We start from the raw sequence: 6,000 nt of genomic DNA on the forward strand, positions 1-6,000 counted from the left end.
AAAACAAGGATAATTTGTACATTTATCTCACTTGTCACAGTTGTGTTCCAGCTTGAATCGTTGGGAGATTGATATTTCGGACATCAATATTTTGGAGCAACACTTGCTATTTATGAAGCAAAGGGAAAGACTAAAGTTCATCTTGTAGTAGAGCTTCAAAGTTTTGAGGTAAATCACGGGTACCCAGTTAATGGTAGACATCAGAATAAAGTTCAGAAAAACATCAGCAAATCAGCTCCCCAACTCAACTAACTTTGTGGATTCAGGTTCCTTTCCAGAGCTTTGGATACAACCCGGTAGTGTAGTGGTTAGTGTAACGCTTTACAGCGCCAGTGACCCGGGTTCAATTCCGGCCGCTGTCTGTCAGGAGTTTGTACATTCTCCCCGTGTCTGCGTGGGTTTCCTCCGGGTGCTCTGGTTTCCTCCCACATTCCAAAAGACGTATGGGTTAGGAAGTTGTGGGCATTCACTGTTGGCGCCGGAAGCATGGCGACACTTGCGGGCTGCCCCCAGAACACTACACAAAAGATGCATTTCACTGTGTGTTTCGATGTACATGTGACTAATAAAGATACCTTTAAAAAAATCTAGGCTGACGAACCAGTGCTGTTGTGAGGAGAGCCGCAGTGTTGAAACACCACTGTTCAGTGACATGAGGCTGGTTTGGTAGAAGAACAGAGGATTCTGCTTCTTTGTCCTGGCCAAAACATCTTTCTAATTCATCACCAAAACGTGTTATATGGTAGTCACTGGATTACCATCTGTGGGAGCTTGCTTTCTGTAAAGTGACAGCCGGTTTTCCTACTCTACAATAGTGAGAAAGGTTTAAACAAGCATCTCATTGGCTGTAAAACACCCACCACAATAACAAATAACGCTGAAGCTAACATCAAACTCTGTGCACCGGAATTTAAACCTGACGGCTTTTGAAAGGCTACTTTCGACACACATAATGCATGGTTGGCGGAAGGAGCACACCACCTCACAAACCATCCACCCAGCTGGGCATCTCCTGCCCTGTCTGTGGAAGGGTCCACAGGTCCCACATTGGTCTCACCAATTACTGCAGAACACACAAACCCAGAGGGGGAGCAAGTCATCCTCAATCCCAAGGCAAGAAGAAGATACATGAGTTACCTTCAGCACCAACCATCAAGTGCCCATTTACACTGATCCTACACGAGTGCCGTTAAATTCTCCCAAAATTCCCATCAACACCCTCCGCCATCCCACCCCAGATTCTACCCCTCACTTACACACTGGGGCAACTTATAGTGGCCAGCTAACCAACCAACACACACAGCTCTGGGATGTGTGAGGAACCCACAGCATCAGGGGGAATCCCACGTGGTCACAGGGTAATTGGTTTATTCTTGTCTCATGTACCAAGATCCTGAAAAACTTTGTCTTGCATGCCATCCATACAGATCATTTCAAAGCAAAAGTACATCGAGGTAGTACAAGGGAAAAGCAATAACAGAATGCAGAGTAAGGTGTTACAGTTACAGAGAAAGTGCAGTGCAGGCAGACAATAAGGTGCAAGGGCCATGCGAGGTAGATCATGAGGTCAAGAGCTAACTTACTAGGGGACCATTCAATAGTCTTCTAACAGCAGGATAGAAGCTGTCCTTGAGCCTGGTGGTGTGTGTTTTCAAGCTTTTGTATCTTCTACCCGATGGAAGAGGGGTAAAAAGAGAATGACCGGGGTGGGAGGGGTCTTTGATTATGTTGGCTGCTTTACCAAGGCAACAAGATGTGTAGACAGAGTCCATGGAGGGGAGGCTGGTTTTTGTAGAGAGAGAATGTGTAATCTCCACACAGACAGCACCCAAGGTCAGGATCGAACCAGGGTCTCTGATGCTGTGAGGCAGCAGGTTTACCAACTGCACACTGTGTGCCGTGTTGGCAATGGCTTAAACTATCTTCAGATCCGTTGCGAGAGCATCACTGCTGATGGCGGGGCTGAAGAACCTGAGCAAGCATTTGTCTGTTCCCCATGAGGCTGCAGTCTTGAAGTTGACGCCTGCAAGTTCCAGTTGCTCTTGGAGTTTATTTTCTGTATGGTGTCAGCAAATCAAATCCCTGGGGAGTGGACTGCCCAAGATTCTGAAACATGCTGAGCTCACTCCAGCGTTGAATCTCTTGTATCGGAAAAGTCAAGAAAACATTGGATGCCTAGATTTTCCTGGAAGTTCAGGCTGATGGTACCCACCATCAATGTCGAACTTTGCAAAATGCTCAGAACCACTAACTCTTGGGATAATTTCACCTGTTGATACTGCTTCACGACAGTCACATCTGATCACTCCATTGGATGCACACACATCCATACAGGGTAATTGGCCGCTATAAATTGCCCCTCGTGTGTAGGTGAGTGAGAATAAAATGAGATGAGTGTAAGATTAGTTTAAATGGGTTCTTGGTGGCCGGCACAGCCCGAGTAGGTGAAGGGCCTGTTACAATGCTGTTGGACCTTGACAATGCGCCTGAACTTTGCAGTTTGCTTGAGATGCTCGATGATTCCAATTGATTCATTCCCCCTCGGGTCTCATCAGCTCCCCTGCACCGTCCCATCATTACAATGGGAATGGCCTGAACCTCACATCACTCAGTGTCACATTCGGCCACGGAAAGCTCCTCACCTGGTACCAACCCAACTGGTGCCAGCCTTGCGCAGGAAAGTGAGCCCAGTCAAATGTGGATGGTTAACCTCCATGGAGCAGCCAGCCTTAGTCACAGGGCAGGAAGCGACGTCTGTCGCTCGGCACACTTTACCTTTACATCTGCACTTCCAAAGCAGCAACACCGTGACTGACCATAAACTGCTGGTTAATCTGTTTCTCAACCTTAGTAGCAAGATTCCGACTCACACAAGTGCAAGATACTTTTGCTCCAAAGACAGTGGTTATGGCCCCACATCAGCCGGGGACAGTGGGTCTCACCGATTACATTTTGGTTCATGTTACACGAACAACCAACCCCACGAATCACCAGGGAGAAACAGCTCGTGGTGTCTAAAATTATGAAGCATCTAGATGGGGTAAATGTCAGATATCTTCTCCTAGCAGAGGGGTCAATAACCAGAGGGCATGGATGTCAAGTAATTGATGGAAGGGTTAGAGACGTGATACATTTCACCCAGGGGGTGCTGAGTGTCGAGAGAGGCAGAAACCTTTAACACATTTAAATGTCCCCTGGGTGTGGACTTGAAGTCCCATCATCTGCAGAGACACAGACCTGGTGATGGAAGGTGGTAGAGGGTTGGGAGCTCTGTCATGAAAATCATACTCTTTCCTAACACTACAACACACACACACACGCGCACACACGCACACACGCACACAGGTACACACACAGGTACACACTCACTCACATACACAGGTACACACACAGGTACACACACACATACGTACACACACACAGAGGTACACACTCACACACACATACATACACACACACACACACAAACACACACACACAGAGTAAGATTTGCACTATATCATCCTTGAATCCATGTTTACCTGAGATCTTGTTCCACAAGGAAACTGAATTGTGATCCACAGTCACCAACACAACCCACGATAGACATTGCTCACAAAGGCCATTGAAAAATCATGAAAGCTAAACAATCGATGAGGTTTTCCAGGAATAGATTGTTTTGTTAAACAGAAAATCAACAAGCAACTACAATGTCCAGCCAACAAGAACCAACACAAGTGTTGAAGTTGGACCGTGAGTGTTGATTTAAAGCTCTACATACTGTCGATCACAGGCTTGTGATTGGCGATGACTTTGGTAGTTTCCACCTTGGAGGAATCGACAGTTCTACATTTGCTAAATCTACCATCCTGAAGTCTGATTGTGTCACAGTTCGATTTTCCAGAAAGTGAGGGGGGAGGGAAGCAAACTGTTGCTCAACAATGGCGACTTCAGGAAGTTTGCAAACAATTGTAGATTTGCACATCACACAACATTTAAGATGAGAACTTGAATCGCCAAGGTGTAGGGGGCTGCAGACCAAGTGCTGGTAAGTGGGACCAGTGTGGGTGAGTCGGCATGGACATGGTGGGCCAGAGGTATTCACAACCTGCTGGCCAGGAGCTGGGGAGATTTACGTTGAAGGGGTTCACCGTCGGTGGGAGACTGTGGAATCAAGAAGTTTATCGCTCATCACGGAACTGCAAAGCAATACTACAGTCAACAATAGCCAACTACTGTCATCTTTGCACGTATGTACTCTCCAGACAGCGGCGGCAAGATAGATTGTCAATGTTTCCGTCAGCAAGTCAAACAGTGTGGAAGCAAAAGCAGAGAAACACATGACATTCGGATTGGCAACAGATACTGATCTCGTGACACTGATTGCCACACAGGCCAGCAGCTCCACCTGAGGCACAGCCCACTGAAGAGACCACCACAAAATGACCCACAAACATCGCACCATGTGGCTCGCAAACCACCTCATGAACCCTGTCGTTCTTCAAAGCACTCAATGCACATCACTGTCGGTGAATGAGATGATCCACCAGGGTCGGGGAAGGGATTGAGTGAGGCCACATGAACAGTCACACATCAGGCATTGCCCATGGTCCAAGTGGAAGCCTCCCTCATATCTACGGTACAAAGATGTTTCCTTTAAATACCATGTGGACGGATGTGGTTTTACATTAAGTTATTGTCATCCTACACTAGTAGAACACTTTTACCTCTTTGACTGTGTTTAGATCTGAGTGTGCTCAGTATCTTACATATGGCCATGGAGAAAGCCCCAGCCATTGGTTACATTGTGCCCTGCAGTAGAATTATTCACAGATGCAGGTTTAAACAGTCGTACTTTGAGGTCTCTTTTTATTCCTTCTACCACAGTGCATCAGTTGGCCTTCCTCTGCCATGTATCTGTCTGTGCTGCTGAGCTGGTCAGGTCCTCCTGCTGCAACACACCAAGCGCCAGAGGAGCTCAGCGTGTCAGGCAGCGTCTGTGGAGGGAAATGGACAGTCGACGTTTCGGGTCGGGACCCTTCACCTGGACAGGTCCTCCTGCACACTGTTACTGTTCTCCTTATGATTTACCACACTTCCCAGCTCTGCGTCATCTGCCACTCTGAGACTTTCACCCTGGATAGCCCGACCAGTATGTAACAAAAAAAACAGGCTCAAAGTAACAGGTTCTGTCAACTGCCAGACATCGACATCACCCAAAGACCAAAAGATAAGATGCTTACCTGACAAACCTCCTGGCTTCCTTGCCGCTGGGCTGCAGGGGCTGCTGTGAGGCAGCGTTTCAGCAGAAGGGAGTGAGGCCCCCACAGAGAGCCAGGGTGCCGGCTGCTCCCTGCGTTTACCCGCGACCGAGCAGCAGAAGGTGACCCAGTGCTGGGGGATAATGCAGGGTCCCCGGCCCTGCACACAATTTCATCAACAATCTACCCGATGATCGTTCGAAGCAAACCCTCCTGTACTCAGGCAGAAAATCCAGAGCGAAGTCTCTGAATATTCAGGACTTGGGCTCTGTGGGACACATTGGATTAGAAATTCCGATGACCTTGCCTGGGTTTATTTCACAAAAATGTTAATCATAAACTCATTGGCTGGGCAGTGACTCTGTGAGGAGATAGTGTGTTCAGCTGATGGGCTAATGGGATGAATCAGGACGGACTGTGCAAATTCACCCCTACTTGTATTTTTCCAGATAGTAACCTCTTCAAATATTAACGTGAAGGTGTAACCTGTTATTTTCAATGGCCCCTGGAGAGGTCAGACTGTGGCAGTGCTGCACCGAATTTTGACTGAACAAAAACCTGGCACCAAGGTTCAAGAACGGCCAAGTCAAATGAACGAGTGAAGCAACGGGAATGCTGCCTGAGAAACGAACATTGTTAACACTGGTCCTGAGCTTCCCAAACCAGGGCTTTCCCCCTCAACTTCCACTTCCAGTAAAACTTCGATAATCCACTATTTAGAAGTTCCGATGGCTCGGCATCTGGCTCAACAGGTAATGTT

At 47.5% G+C, this 6,000-nt stretch overlaps 1 protein-coding gene across 4 annotated transcripts in view; it reads right to left on the reverse strand.

Moving 5' to 3' along the window:
- The window catches only part of gcgra (glucagon receptor a), a 103,973-nt gene extending 98,460 nt beyond the window's left edge, over positions 1-5,513 (reverse strand). For 3 of the 4 annotated variants that reach the window (XM_052032884.1, XM_052032891.1, XM_052032887.1), the window contains exon 1: positions 5,223-5,513. The gene's annotated coding sequence lies outside the window, so the exon portion shown is untranslated. Of the gene's footprint in view, positions 1-3,760; positions 3,836-5,222 lie in introns of those variants that run through there. The other variant, XM_052032892.1, reaches the window with a different exon arrangement.
- Between the last annotated feature and the right edge of the window lie 487 nt (positions 5,514-6,000).

Source organism: Pristis pectinata, chromosome 18 (assembly GCF_009764475.1).
Source record: "Pristis pectinata isolate sPriPec2 chromosome 18, sPriPec2.1.pri, whole genome shotgun sequence".
NCBI lineage: Eukaryota > Metazoa > Chordata > Chondrichthyes > Rhinopristiformes > Pristidae > Pristis > Pristis pectinata.